We start from the raw sequence: 16,622 nt of genomic DNA, 5'->3' as shown, positions 1-16,622 counted from the left end.
TAAGCTTTGTTACATGACGTTTAAGGAGAATGGAGAGACTGTCAATATGTAGAGACATATTGTTTTACGTACCGCTGTACCTCATATATAGGGTAGATGGAGGAAACCTAATATTAGGACCCTTCGCCCAATGCACTTGCTAATAAAGTCTTATTTATGTTTACTAATATTAATATTGAAGATGCTGCTATGGCACAGTATTTTTGTTAGTGATATGAAGTATTTAGATGTTAAAGTTTGTTTAAGTCTTATTTAGGCAAAGGCATTAGGTTCTGTTACGTAGACTAACGGTAAAAAAACCGTGTTGTAAATATAAAATAGTATTTAATATGTACGAACGACTGTCATAGCGCAGCGGCGTCTTACTGAAAACGGGGCGATCGTGGGTTCGGTTCAAGTGAATATACCTACTTTTAATTTTCCCACTTAGGTAATAAAACAAAACGCGGTTAAGATTCGCCACTTATCACGTATTTGTGGTGGAACTAAAAAATCATAATATATTTTATTAGACGCATAATGGCAGTATATTTTGAATAAATAATGTAATAAAGAAATAGTTTCTCGTGTTGCACTCAGCGCGAGTGGTCTGGTCTCGGCGGCCGCGGGGTATATCACGCCTCATAAAAATGTAAACGAAGCTGTACCTATACTTGTGCAGTCCACAATCCACGCAGCGGCCGATAGTCCGTTATTCATGGACTTAAGGGACGTCGCCTTATTATCTTTTAGTCACTCCGTAACAGAATAGTATTATATATAGATATTTATTATTGTTTTCACAGTTCGTTAATATATTTTTCTTCGTGAATCTCTAAGTGGTATAACTATCACAAAATTCTGTCTGCCTCTCCTGCAACGTAATAGGTACTAGTTGTAATTTCTTATGTTTACTGTTTCAGTTTAATTGGGAATCGAATCCACAATCTGCCGCGACTGGCCTCTACAGATCTATATATAGATACAAAAGAAATAAACTAATATTAGTGTCGATACATTCTTCAGTGCGGCGCTGGGTTGGTTATATTATTTAGTACAAGGTATAATAATTTTGGTCCGCGCATAAATCGCGCGGCCGCTATTTTTTTTTTTTTTTTTTTTTTTTTCGGACTTGACTTTAATGCTGTTAGCCTTACTGGCCTTTACAGCGACACCGGGTGGGTAGGGAAGAGGGTACTCTGTCCCTGAAAATATGCAGGCACTGTGTGGCTGCCTGTGGGGAGTGCCGACGACGCAAGGGCGCCCCCTGCGGGGCTCGAACCTCGGCTTGCGGTCGTCGAGCGGGCTGGGAGTTTCCCTATTCTAAGCAAAGCCGGCCGCGACACAGAAGCCGCGACCGGGGGATAAAATTAGACTAATCTAAGGGAGCTAACGGTCCCTAACCGCTGGACCCGACGGCGCCGAGGCGCCGCCGGGCCGTGAGATAAGCTAGACTACGTCGTCGGTTCCGGCGACGACGGTGTGTGTGTCGTGCGTGTGTAGTGTGTTTCCTACCTACGTACGGGCCGTTTGCTACGGTAATGGCGTCATCGGGGTCTAAGAGGACGCTACGCGGGCGTCTACGAATCGCGTGAGGCGTGTAATTACACGCCTCAGCGACGAGGGGGTTCGCGTGCGAGCCTGCGCGCTCAAAGTAGCGCTTCGCTAAGCGTTTGCAGTGCTCGTGAATCGATTCCAGTTCAAAATCTCTATGTAGGTCGACATTACGCACGTACCAGGGGGAACCTGATGCGATGCGCAGGAATTTATTTTGCACTTTTTGCAAGGGAGCAAGCTTGGTGTGCGCGAACGCAACGCAAGCGTAAGTAAGGACAGGTCTAATACAAGCTTTGTATAGTGTCAGCTTATTTCTAAGTGACATTTTACTATTCTTGTTTATGAGATAATATAATCTATTGAGAATGTACTTTGCTTTATTGCAGACTTTTGTAATGTGGGGTTTGAAAGTTAATCTAGAGTCTAGAGTGACACCTAGATATTTGACCTGTTTTTCCCAGGGAATGGGTTTGTCTAAGAGATGGATGGTAGAGACTCTAATATTTTTATTGAGAGGGAAGAGTATTGCTTTACTCTTCTCGGGATTGACTTCGATTCTCCATTGGCGGAACCACTCACCGAGTGCGCGGGCCGCTTTCTGGAGTCGATCTTTTAATAGGATAGTACAACGCGAGGTTGTGAAGAGGGCTGTATCGTCGGCGTACATAGCCAGGTGAACACCCGGAGTGAGCGGGATATCACTGGAGTACAACGAGTACAGGATAGGACTTAGCGTAGAGCCTTGTGGCACGCCTGCGCGGAGGAGGCGGGGGGAAGAGAGAGTGCCTTCGACTTTATAGCGAAAGTATCTATTCGAGAGAAAGTCCCGCAGGATGTGTACGAGACAGTCTGGCAAGCCGTAAACGGCGCGCAGCTTGTAAATCAAGCCGTTATGCCAGACTTTATCGAAAGCTTTCGCTATATCGAGAAAAATAGCAGCTGTATTGCTGTGAGAAGGATCCCTAAGGTTGTATCGAGCTATATGCTCTACAACACGGTGGACTTGATGTATGGCGGAATGTTTCTTTCTGAAACCGAATTGCTCATTGCAGAGCAGAGAGTCGGCCTCTACCACCTCTGAGAGTCTAACGAGAATGATTCTCTCGTAAATTTTACCTAAACAGCTGAGAAGGCTGATAGGTCGATAACTGGACGGGATATTCCGCGGCTTATTAGGCTTGGGAATGCCTATGACTATGGCCTCCTTCCATTCGTCGGGGAATGAGCACGACTTAAGAAGGGAATTGAAAATAATGACCAATAGAGATATGAACTGAGCCGGTAGGGACTTGAACATTCTATTAGACAATTTATCGGGCCCCGGGGCCTTCCTATCTTTGAGGTTTTTGATGATGACTTTGACCTCGTCTTCAGAGGTCGGGCGGAGCGGTTCCCCTTGCGGGGGCGTCAGCGCCCATTCTGCGACCGCGGAATCCACACGCGCAATGTGGCTCGGATCGCAGGGCTGACTACTCGGGGTACATTGAGCCTCTAAACTGTCAGCGAGACATTCCGCTTTTTCGGTGTCATCGGCGGCAATTGAACAATCTGACCTAACTAGAGGAGGCATAGTCGAGAGACAATCGACTCTAAAAGCTCGCGACAGCGCCCAGAATGCCTGGTGCGATGGAGCGAGCCCCTCGAGCTTCTTATCCCACGACTCACCGCGCAGAAGTTCGAATTCGAATCGAACTCTCCTCTTTAATCTGTAAAATTCCCTACGATTGTTGTCAGTCGGGTAGGTATCGTGTCGTCGCATAGCTACGTTCCTGCGTCTAATCAATCGCCTGAGCTTTTCTGAGATATCAAACCTACCGTCGGGCAAGTTTGTTACCTCTTTCGAACAACTCTGGATTGTATTTAAAATATAATCGGTAAATTTATTCGCCGCGTCTATCGCTAGCGCCGCGGAGTCGGCGATGCCAGGTATTAATTCCTTAAGAGGGGATTCATTCGAGCGGAGGAGCTTTGCAAATCTCCTCCAGTCGACCACAGTTTTGGTGGGAGGGCCAGAGGGGCGCTCGTCACCTAACTTGAGAATGACAGGACGATGGTCCGAATCTAGGTCGAGAATGGTATCTATTGAACGTTGCGACAGTGCAACGTTCGAAAGTATGGCAATATCGAGTACATCGCCTGTGCCGAGGACACTAAAGCGAGTGGGAGAAGGCGGGCCTATAACACAAGCGTTATATTTCTCAGTGAAGGCTAGAAGCCTCTTGCCGCTGACATTAGTCACCGACGAATTCCAAAGTCTATGTTTGCAATTGAAATCCCCGATCAGAAGGACCGAGTCTCCCATACTAAGTAGCGCCAAAATGTCGCTTTCTAATAATTGCCTAGACGGCGAACGATAAACAGAAGCTATAATTAAAGGCTGATGGCCTGTGAGGAATACCTGACACACCGACGCCTCGGCTGCTTCGAGAGACGGAGGGTCGAGTGGTATACAGTGTAAATTCTTCTTGTAATAAATCATAGTGCCTCCACCGTGGGTGGCTCTATCATTTCTTACAATCCTGTAGTTCGCAATGCCAGGACTACGAACAGCAGGTTTAAGAAAAGTCTCCTGTATACATAAGATATCTAATTGGTGGGCGTGCGCGAAGGCGCTCACAGCCTCTTTTTGGCGTTTGACACCGTTTGCGTTAAAGGTCGCTATTGACAGGGCTCTAGGTTTAATACGCGCGAGTTGCGAGTCAGCGGGCCGTGGGGTAAATCTATTTATGACCGCCATTGGAAAAATTTTAAACCGCGACGAAGCCCTGAATGGCTTCGATGAGATCTATATGATCTATAATGACTTGAGCGCGATCGTCGGAACCGTTCGTGTTCCTAAGTTTCGCCGCGAGGACTTTGATTTCTTTAAAATCAAAACATCTAGCGAAACTTAGCACAAGTGCTAAGTCGCTAGCGTTAGAAGAGGGGGCGGGCGCGGCGCGGGAATGCGCGGGCGCGGGCGCGGCGCGGGGAGGCGCCGGGCGCAAGGGCGCGGTCGCGGTCGCGCCGGAAGGCGCGAGCGCGGGGCGGGGAGCCGCTACCTGAGGGGTAGGCGGCTGTACCGGTGCCGCGGCGAGGGCGACGACCGGTGTAGGTGCGGGTTTAAACCACGCATTCTCTTTAGGGAGAGGGGCGGGCTCGTATTGAGTAGGAGCGCGCGGCCGCTAGCGCTAATGCACTACATAAATCCCACCTAGCGAGTGCAACCTTAGAGCGGACCCGCGCAGACTGGCAAATGCTAAATATAAAACAGCCACATATCGCTCCGCCACAGACTATATATTTATTTTATGTCAACAAAAATGCTTGTTTCTTGTTTTTAGGTTATCTGTAGTCACTATCATTTAAAAACGTTTATATTTTAAATAGAGTCATAATATTACATTTTTTAGATAATAAACAGTAGACGATTTCTATTAATAAAATAAGCATGTAGGATATGTTTATTGTTTTTTATCTGTCTAATATAGAATAATTATGCTTATTTAAAAATTATTCAAAATAAATTTAATAGTTTTTTTTTAAATTTAATTTATTAATAAAAAGTATACCAATATATAGGTATATTAGTTTTTAATTTAATGCGAACATTGAAAAAGTGGGGCACGGAGTGTTAACACTAGGTCCTCCCTGCTTACACTGAAATGTAACGCTGCTTCTGCTCTGCTTGCATATACGGAATGTAATGCAAAGTATGGGAATAAATATCTTTCAATAATAGTCTATTCTAAGATTCTGTGGTTATTTCTCGCAAATTCCAATTTTATGAGTTAGATATTTAGATTCTGTGCCGTGATGTATTTCAGTTTTTGTAATGTTTATTGACTTAATATTGAGTACAGTACCTATATGTTAAAGTACTAAGTGTTTTAATACACAATTAATGCAAGTAATAATATTAGTAATACAAGTAACACCTGAGTTTACTTCTTGCGAGCTTTGTCAGTCTCATTTCTCTTGAAAGTGGAAATGGTGATGTGAAATCAAATGCTCTTATTATCTGTTTCCCATTTGTTTATCACTTGGGTCGAGGTAATATTTTTTTTGTATAAAATTTCTCTGAACAGGATTCGAATCCACAGTTATCATTCGTATACATTACAACTAATTTAAGAACTAAATATACGTGAGACAGGAATGTCATTAGCCACAAGCAAGGGGTAGGCTGGTGGTAGCTGGGCGGTGTTGGGTGCCAGATTTACGGGCCATAAATATTTGTCAACACCTCTCACTTATACACCGGTTAAAACTAATATGGGATGCTTTTTTATTGATGATTTTTTTATTTTGTAAAAATATTAGGAAGTGAGAACTTACTTTAATGATTGTAAATACGTTATAATTTAATTTAGTAATATAATTAAATTGATTGTATTTCAGTAATATTGTAACTACTGATATTCTAGTAAGTAAGTAAACTACCCCACATGCGTCCAAAAATTAGATATTTTAACGGTATTTTGTACGAAATCTATACTGAACATATGTTCATATTTTTTGTGCCTGTGAACTAGCAACACAGCGGGCGACAAATCACGCCACGTGTCTGCAAGTTGATACCGAGATGCAGAGCCAGGTGATAGCTGACTGTCACCAATATATCATAGAGTAAGGGTTAGGAACTAATTACTTCTTGCTCCATACAAATGGTGGTGAAAAAAATATCTATATTAATATTATAAAGCTGAAGAGCTGGTTTTAGTTGGACATTTATTTTAGGAATTATTTTTTAACTTTACGATATTTCCTGCACATAGCAGAGTAGTCAGGGGAAACCCGGGAACCTAGTGTTAAGGCACTTTCCGATGAATGCCAGAGGCATTGCGTTGGATGGCGAAACAATGCCACACTATGCCAGGTTACCAGAGCGAGGAAATAAAAATATTAAATATATCCTGCCCCCGATTGAGAGTCAAACCCGCTGTCGCTACAAGTCGAACACTTGTGATCCTGTGGGACGGCATCAAACGTTTCTTAATTTGTATAGAAATAAATACTTATTGGAACATTAAACAGTAATAAATACTTAATTACCGCTAGCATTGTACAATATACTCGTGTATAGGTATGAAGGAAGGTGGTGAGGTAGTGAGGTAGGTAGTGAGGTAGCGGTATAAACAAATTAGGCATGCCTTACTCAAGTAATCATAAAGTTGTTCATGGATTGCACATCACTTATCACTTTATGGGGGCCCATAAAACAAATTAGAGTACGACATAATGTAGGGAAGACCGCACAGCGTGTGACTGTAAACCGCGACGGTTGTAGGTTCGATTCCCAGTCTGTTCTCGCTCTGGTGACACCATTACTCAACACGTAATGTATCGAAGATTCTGAGGAAAATGAGGAACTGAATGTCTTAACAATAGATTCCCTGTGCCTATCCTGCTGTACGGGGAAACAGCATGGGCCTAAAGAATATATAGAAAGTGTTGATGAAGCTACTAAAGGCTACTAAAGGAGAGGCCGTAGGTAGTTACTTCTTTACATGAGATAATCAAATCATAAACCGACTGGTAGAGGCTGGGCGCTATAAATTTGTTAACTCGCTCGCTATCGGTTTAGTGGGTAAGTGGAAATTAACCGTTTTTTATTGGTTAGTCTTATTGCGTGGTGGATAATGGCTCGCGATGTAAAGCGGAGGACGTAGGTTCTATTTATGCTAGAAGAATAGGAACGTAGAGTTAAGGCTCCGTTTTCGGTTTTCGCTCAAATTTGACTTATTATGTGTTGATATGGCTACGACTGTTTGCACCTGCAAAGTGAGTTGTTTAAATGGTACCTTAATGAAATAAGAATATGTGTTCTAGTAATTGAAAAAAAATAAATTTATATCTTTAAATTCAGAGCTCCAAGTATAACAATTAATATATTAATTACATAGATACCCGGTACTACTTAACTATTAGTTAATTTATCAAATTATTTATTAGAACAACCTTCTATTAAAGTACTTTTTTATCGTCTTCGAAGTTTACTTTTATATTATTTTATGAGTTATTAGCGTCGATAATTAACTGCACTGAGCTGTCGGCTACTGGTTCTTACATTTTACAATTCGAGATAACTACAAGCAACGAGAGCTTTACGACTGCTACTATACATAATTAAAATGCAACGCCATTTTTATAACATTTAATTAACAATTCCACCCTGTATATTTTCGTATTTTTTTAGCTTCACACTGTATCCTGCACCTAGCAGGGTAGCAGGGTAGGTAGAGAGAACCTGGGAACCTAGCGTTAAGACACTCCGGTCCCTACTTTCCGCAGAAGTCTGGAAGCTTTGCGTGATAATTGATAAATTCAACGTCGCACTTTGCATCGTTACCAGAGCGAGGAAATGAAAATATTAAATATTTCACTTCTCCGAGTGGGATCCGAACCCACAACTAGCTACAGTGTAACAGTGTTTACACACGTGTGCCCCTTCGCCAGGAGTGATGTCAATCAGTATATTTGTATATAATATGTCAGGTATACACTCAGATGAATTATAAATTTAAATTAAATTAATAAAAATCAAGGTATGTTTGAGGAAAATTAAATAGGTAGTATCTACATTATACAATAATTCGTACGTAAAGTCTAGAATAAATTACAACAAATTGTTGTTTTAAGCAAAGTCTTAATTAATTTCAATGACGTATTTAGATTTTTATTACGCAATTGTATATCATAATTTACGATGTTCCTTTTCAAACGTGAGGTTTGCTGTCCTTACCAATACTGGCTCTTACTGCCGCACCGGGGGGTTAGGGTGAAGGGTAAGACGGTAAAAGAGATTAAGAGGTCCTAAGAAATTCCAAGTACCTACTACACGCCTGCTTGAAGGGAATTGTGCAGGTCTATTTGGTCCTTTCAGTCATGTGATAAATTATTCAGTTACTCAATCAATATTGGACAAACGAGACATTAATGGCTTAAACATGATTATTACATAAAATCCAGGCAGGGTAAAGAGTGCTCTAGTAACACTCCGTTCTCCACTTTTCCTTTTACTTGTGAGAGACTGCGTGTTGAGTGGAGTGGAGGAAAATTTAAATAATTTAAATACAATAATTTTCATCAAAATCAAGTAAGAGTAAGTACAGTATTTACCAGTGTGTTTCAGACATAGCTAAGGTACCTATGAAAAGTATCTATGAGTACCTTGAGAGTATCTAGAGCTATCAGTGCAACTAATGGGGCACTTAAGTAAAAACCGACAAGCGTGAATACTTCAAAATAAATCGCTAATTGTATATATTTTTGAATGATACAAATCTACTAATTTAAATATTATAAAGCTCATGTAGTCTGTCTTGTAACGCTCAGTACAAAAACATGAATTCCTTAGACCGTTACATAGTAGGTACCTACCTCCTACCGCCGCGATGTAGAGACGGTCTCTAGGCATATTGTTATTTGTTTTTAATCACTGCCACTTAATTTTTTCGCAATGCGGGGAGAGGAGTGTATTAATACTAAATTCCCTTACCTACCCTGCCATGGAGATACAGCGTAAAACAATAAAAAAACATAATATTCTCACAGTACACTAACATTTTAAAATTAATTTAAGTATTTTTTCGAGTTAACCTAAAATCTCGTAAAACTGTAAGTAGTCATTAATCGCCGTGGTTTTACGACGCCGTGGTCCGCGGTCCGTGGTCTGGTTTACTGCGGACACCGCGGACCATTACTATCAAATTATTAATAATTAACTATTAATCTTTATTGCACAGATAGAGAAAGCATTTCTGATAAGAATAGAATTAGTATGCAAATGGCGGCTCTACATAAAAGTCAGTCAGTCAGTTTATTTAAGTTTCTATTAACTATTGTTCTAGTCGTTGGTTCTGGACAATGTAAACATACTATATTAATTTAAATTATTAACTGTCAACATATATTTTGTTATTTTATACGGAGAGTAATAATTTATGAGATTAAATAATTCTAATTCAAATTCATGTAGGATATTTACCTCTTCTAGTTATCCTTTATTTTTTACTTTGAAAAATTTAGGCATTTAAAGTTTCTGTTTTAAAAAAGACTATCTTTAATTTTTAAAAGTTCGTTACAAAAATCTACCTAATAAAGAAAAATTTTAGGCTTGAGGCTATTTAATATTTTCATTAATCGCTTCGCTCAAGTAAGGAGGCGTTGAGTTCCTCCACTGAACATGCCTTCAGAATTCTGCGGAAAGTGGGAAAAGGAAATGTCCTAATAAGAACACACAGAGTGTCTTAACTCTGGGTTGCCAGGTTCCCTCTGCCTACCCTGCTATGTGCAGGATACAGCGTGAAGCTAAAAAAAAGAAAGAAATATGTACTTGAAACTTACTTGAAGATAGCTGGTTATTTATTGTGCACTGATCTGTAAAGAATATACACAGGTACCTAATTACTTAGATGTCACAAGTGAAATACGGCAAATTATACATAATATATTATTATTATATTTAACGCTATCGAAGTTGAAAAAGAAATTATTAGTAAAATATTTTTTTATTACTAAAAACTTTCTTTTCAATATAAACAACTTATTTCATAGAAATTACAACGTTTCATTTACAAAAACCTGGCTCTTATCAGATAATATATAACAGAAACAAATTACAAACATCTGCCAACACAATATAACGTGAAAACATCATAAAATAATAAAAATAGAGCCTTAGTACGTACTCGTATATAAGTATTAAAGTAGTAATACCGGGTACCCGCGTGTGGCCCCGCCCACGCCCGCGCCCCGCCCCGCCCACCGCGCACCTCCCCGCCCGTGCCCGCCCCGCCCCTACAGCCTTCACGATTAATGGAAGGCCTGCTATTGTCATAAGTTATTGTGAGACGAGGGTGACCACGCTACCCTCCTCTATATTATACAGTGTATAAAACAAAATATATTTATAGCAGGGTAGGCAGAGAGAACTTAATATTAAGACACTCCGTTCATCACTTCTTTTTTTATGTATATTTACACGTTTTGCATCGACAGTATAATATTTTTTTAACTTCACGCTCCTTCTCCAAGCGCTATCCCGCATATAGTAGGTTAGAGAGGTACCTACGTATAAATACCTAGGAACCTATAAGTTTTTTATTTATAGACTTTATATAAATAAATATATTCATTATCAAAATTATATATATCCAATTAGCAATATAAATTATAGAGTAGAAAAACTCTATCTATCTTACATACTTATATGCAGATATAGCAGACTCACTCAAATCTCATACAGTTAATTAAAACCACGTAATTGCTAATTAATATGGCGAGGCGCGACGCGTGCGTCATTTATATTTTAATTGTCAGATGTCACTTCAGGAAATTGACGTTTTGCGCAATAAATCCGAGCATGACCGTTACTTTCCTATGAATTGGAAGGTTTTATCTATTTTTTTAAACAAAGTACAGCAGGTACATAGATTATAATTAGAAATAGAAATGTCACTCTTATATGATGTCTGTGGTAAAAAAATAATTTAATTAAAATTGATGTCGGCGATGTCAATAACTTGCAATATCCAATGTTTTTGTTTAAGTATGTTAAATAGCAGTCCGTACGTAAAGGTCTCTTGTGATTATTTTTAATTAAGATTTTCTTGTCGTTTCGTTTTTTTTTCTTTAATTTAATTTAAATTCGGTTGTGATCTTTGTTTCGTATTAACTCTAATGAAGTTCATTTAAATTGTCTTAAGTGAGCTTAAGTATTTGTATATTGAAAGTTGGGAGGTTTATAACTGTTAGGTATCTTTTCATTAAATTAAAATAAATATTTACATATTTATACTATAGCATAGCATAATTATACTAAATGAAACAGTTATTTTTAGAAAAGAATATCTTTTACTTAGGTGTAAATAATATAGCTGGTCAGCGTGTGATTGCTAGCGATTCTCCCTTCGATTCCTACTCGGGGGAACTTATTTTAGTATTCACGTCACATACATATTTATAAATAACTAGCGGGCGCGCGCAGCTCCGCTTGCGTATTTAGGGGTGAATTCTAATAAACCACGAAACATGTGTTCAATGAAATATTTTAAGAGTCTAAACTTCAAATTTTATAAAAATCGGTGGCGATTTAAAGATTTTTCCATACAAACTTTCAACCCCTTATTTGCACCCTTAGGGGGTGAATTCTAGAAAACCATGAAATATGTGTTTAATTATATACGTTTAAGAGTCTGAATTTCAAATTTTATGAAAATTGGTGACGATTTAAAGAAAACCTATACAAACTTTCAACCCCTTATTTGCACCCTTAAGGGGAGAATTCTAGAAAACGATGAAACACGTATTCAATTAAATACTTTTAAGAATCTAAATTTCAAATTTTATAAAAATCGGTGCCGATTTAATTTTTTTTCCATACAAACTTTGAACCCCTATTTCACCCCTTTAGGGTTAAAATTTTACAAAATCCCTTCTTAGTGGATGTCCAGATTACGAAAGAAAACTTTTGTCCAAATTTAACGTTTCTACGCACAGCGGTTACGGCTGTGCGTGCGTCTTACCTCAGTCAGTGAGGACAAGTCCTTTTATATATATAGACTAGTGGACCCGGACGCGGCTACGCCTGCTTGAACTATAACAATATTTATTAAATATATTTATGAAATATAAGTTCATTTTGGGTGACGTTTTCTTAAAACAACAAACAAACTTTGCAAACCGTTCCTTAGCAACGACGGTTGTTATTAACATGGCAGAATAAATTGCATGTCAAATTAGAAAGTATTTTAATATATTAGTATATATGTGTAATGTAATGTTATATAGCCTATAGCACTTCTGAAGAATGCAGCTTTCATACAAAACAAAAACATAGTAAATCGGACCAGTAGATCCAGAGATCTTAGCATTCAAACAAACAAACAAACTCTTCCGCTTTATTATATTAGTATAGATATTCACATTATATTCGAAGCCAACCTACCGGAGTAGGACCTCCATCCCGATTGTAAAATCGCTGACTGCAGCTTCGATCCCCGCTCAAGTGAATTTTATTAATTTTCTTGCTTCTAACAAGATAGTAGACCGCCACTCAACACACAGTGTCTAAAAGCGGAGAACGAAGTGTCAAAACACTGGGTTCTGACATGACTGTAATATATGATGAGTGGTGAAAAAAAAAATAGATAGTGAACACTACTATTACTCATACAATTTATTTATTATATATTTTACTAGTGGACCCGGACGCGGCTATGCCTGCTTGAACTATAAGAATATTTATTAAATATTATATAATATATTTATTTTTATAAGGATGAATATCAAAATATAAGTTCATTTTGTGTGACGTTTTCTTAAAACAACAAAGAAACTTTACAAACCGGTGCTTAGCAACGACGGTTGTTATTAACATGGCAGAATAAATTCCATGTCAAATTAGAAAGTATTTTAATTTATTAGTACATATGTGTAATGTAATGTTATATAGCCTATAGCACTTCTGAAGAATGCAGCTTTCATACAAAACAAAAACAATGAAAATCGGACCAGTAGATCCAGAGATCTTAGCGTTCAAACAAACAAACAAACAAACTCTTCCGCTTTATTATATTAGTATAGATTATATTAAAATAAAAAGGTTCTGAGTATAATTCTTCTCACCATATAGAATTTGAATGAGATGATTTTAGATTGCTTACTCGTTGTTAAGGAAAAAGCCTCTCTTAAAAATTGTTATTTTTGTAATTAATGAAATCATTATCCCTCATCTAGCAGGCATCCCTAGAGCAGGCAGAGAGCACGTAGAGTCAAGACATTCCCTATCCTTCCTTCGAATTCGAGACATTATGTGTTGAATGGCGGAAGTAAACCTTGTGATTCGTCTTCCTGACCGAAAACATAATAGAATAAGTGAGTAAAAAATATAAATCAAAATAAGTAACAGTAAAGTGGTGCCTACAAGTATACATTTAAAAAGCGTCCGTCTGCTGAAACTAATAATACATTTAAGTGGTATTTATGCAACTATAAAACTACTATTAACTTGACGCTAGACCGTACATTAATTTGTTAACTATTTTCGTATAATTTGAATAAGCTATAAAATGTAAAACATGAGCGTAGAGTAGAGTGGCGCAGGTGAGTGAGTACACTACTCAACAGCGCGGAGCTCTCATTATCAAATCAAACAATCGTACGTTTTATTTATAATTTTAATTGACCGCCTCTCCTCTCCTCTCCTCTCCTCAGACTCTATTAAATTTTAATTTTAATTTTTATGTGTTGTCTGTTTGTAATGAATATGTATTTTTTATATTTACGGTTTAATCGCATTTGCAGTAGCTACTAAAGCTATTGGCCGGCGCGCTGTGGAGTTGTTTTTTGTTTTTATCAGCCACTGGAATACATCAAAATGTAAACGTGACGGTTGTCGGTTCGATTCCCTGATGTGTCCTAGCACTACACTTCACTGTACTTCACTGTACCTAAATACTAGACAAAAATTTTATAATCCGTTACTGTGTACCTACGTATATTCCTTTTGCATCTAAAATATATAAAAATATATTATTTATTCGACAATTTTAACATAGAATAAATTAAGACAAATACCTTAAGCGTGTGATGTTACCTAAACGAAGAAACAACGAGAAGGAATTTGACCATGTACTGTTAAGACACTCTGTTCCCATTAAGATACTTTCGTACCCTAGTTTTAGCTGAATTCTGGAGGTATTGCAAAAGCGTAACTCAACACCGCATTTTGCTTCGACACCAGAGCGAAGAAATGAAAATATTAAACACTTCATTTCCGAGAATCGAACCCACTAACTGTCGTGTTTACAGTCACACAATAAAAATTGATTATTTTTTAATAAATATAACTAATATAGCAATTCAAGCACGCCTAAACACTAAACCTAATATATGATACATATATATACGAGCCACTCAGTGCGAGACATGTCTATTTTCTTTTATTTCTCCCGCATTATTCAACAGCTCTACAAACACCAGATTACGGTAGTAATGAATTCAAATCCTATATACGTACGTGTGTAAAACAATCAAGAAATAACCTGAACGTAGCGTGTACTGTATGAAGTGTAGATGTGTCCACACGAAACCACCATAAAGTGGCCGATAGCGCTGACACGCGAAACGGAGGAGGTACCTACAGCCAGCTCTGCTGTTACTATACTTAATAAAGTGAAAGAAAAAAGCAACTTGAATATTTCAAATAAATGGATTCTATTAGGGAACTTATAGATTAAACTGTATGAATATTATAAATACCGGCCAAGAGCGAGTCGGAATCACACACGAAGGTTTTCGTACCGTTGTGTATAAAAGCCGCAAAAAAATTGTAAATGTTTGTTTTATTTTAATTAAAATATTTATTTTTAAATAGTTATATTCTATGAATATTTCAAGCGTCTGCTTGTTGCCGTTGTCAATATTTAAACAGAAAATTAGTAAAATAATTGTTAGTCAATAATTAGTTAGTATAATGTTTCATAAATATGTACCTTTAATAATAGAAAATAATAGAATTTTATTATACTAAAATTAAATAAAAACGGAACCACAATTAAAAGTTAGAGACCTTGCCGCATATAATTTGCGTTATGTAGTCCAAGAACTGAGAGGCAATTAGCTCGCTCTAGCTGAGTACGCCTGGTACCTGTCCGCGGACACGGAGATACTAGCGTATCTTTGAAGAGAATTTATAGGAATGTATCCATCTGAGGACTTTAAATTATACTTTTTTTATTCTATAATTCTATAAATGTAGTTATAAAGAACTTTAAGATACGCGGTTATTTACTACGAGGGAGCGTGCTAAAGGGCGGGACACAACGCTACACTTTTCTCAACAAAAAATAACCCCGAGCGAGTATCAAACTTATTACCATTACGTGTTTATTCCACGTATATTCTACGCGCCCCTCGGCAGAGCTACAATAACATAACACTCGTAATATAGAGTAAACTGATAATACAGCAGAGTGTAAGTAAAGTAAGTAAATGCGCGCGGACGTGTCGGACGTGTCGGACATGTCGGACATGTCGAACACGGGCCCTGCGGCCGACACGCGCCGCCGTGCCGTGCCGTGTCAAAGGTATGAACTTATGTACTGGAGTTATTGGTTATGGGCATAAAAGGTTCATTATCATTTGAATTTTATGCGGTAGGCCGAGTGAACATAGTGTTATGGCACTCCGTGCTCCGTCTTTCATTAAATTTTTGATATATTGTGTGTTGAGTATCAACCACCCTAATGGGAATCAAACCTACAGCCGTCGCATTTACAGTCAGACAAATATTTTGATTTGTATAATTAACTGATTTACTCTACTTATTTAAATAGAGACATTGACCATATTTTTTTCCAGAATTACAAGAATGCATTTTATAATACATATTTAAATAAACAAAAAATGAGTAAAGGTTAAGAAGGCTATATAAGAATCAGTTAAGCTCATAATAAAGCGATTAGTACAGTTTTTATCATAATTTTTTGTTCTTTATTATATTCTTAGTTCCAAGGAATATAAATAGTATAAAAACATTTTATAATTGTAAAAAAAACATATAAATATACAAAATAACGATTTCTTATTAAATTTACGGTGATGACGTCGAGTAATTGTCGAAAAATACTAATTAACGTATAACGTTGTTTTGTTTTATTATATTAGGAGGCGAGTGTACAGTGAACTATATTTTCAATTCATATTCATGATTTGAATTTAAATTTGATACCTATATGATGGCTTTAACTCGCGTCCTGGTTGACAAAGAGCGGCGTTGAGTTGCGCCATTAGACATATCTTATATCCTATTTTCGAGAAGTTGTGTTAATATAAATAATGAATATAGGTATACCTACATACACAAAAAATATCTGAACCCACTTGTACTGTGTACATATACTTACGTACACATAAATAGACACCAATAGACAAAATAAAAAACCTTGTTTCGATAACTCAAAATGTACCTAACAAATAATATTTATGTATTTTATATATTAATAAGTACTTTCTACTAAACGAGTTCATTAGATATCGCAGTATAGTAGTAGCTGACGCCGCGACGCGCACCTTGTGAGCCACCTTGGACCTCAGTGGAG

General features: G+C 37.8%; 1 protein-coding gene across 3 annotated transcripts in view; it reads right to left on the bottom strand.

Moving 5' to 3' along the window:
- Window positions 1-16,622, bottom strand: part of LOC146534221 (uncharacterized) — a 56,390-nt gene that overhangs the window by 20,241 nt on the left and 19,527 nt on the right. For 2 of the 3 annotated variants that reach the window (XM_085192795.1, XM_085192793.1), the window contains exon 2: window positions 9,865-9,897. The exons of the other annotated variant lie outside the window; for it this stretch is intronic. The gene's annotated coding sequence lies outside the window, so the exon portion shown is untranslated. The remainder of the gene's footprint in view (window positions 1-9,864; window positions 9,898-16,622) is intronic. 3 annotated transcript variants of the gene reach the window in all.

This window comes from Heliconius melpomene, chromosome 11, assembly GCF_056956725.1.
Source record: "Heliconius melpomene rosina isolate 202511_hmr_F chromosome 11, ASM5695672v1, whole genome shotgun sequence".
NCBI lineage: Eukaryota > Metazoa > Arthropoda > Insecta > Lepidoptera > Nymphalidae > Heliconius > Heliconius melpomene.
Note: the sequence above shows the minus strand (reverse complement) of the source record. Positions and strands in the feature narration are given on the sequence as shown.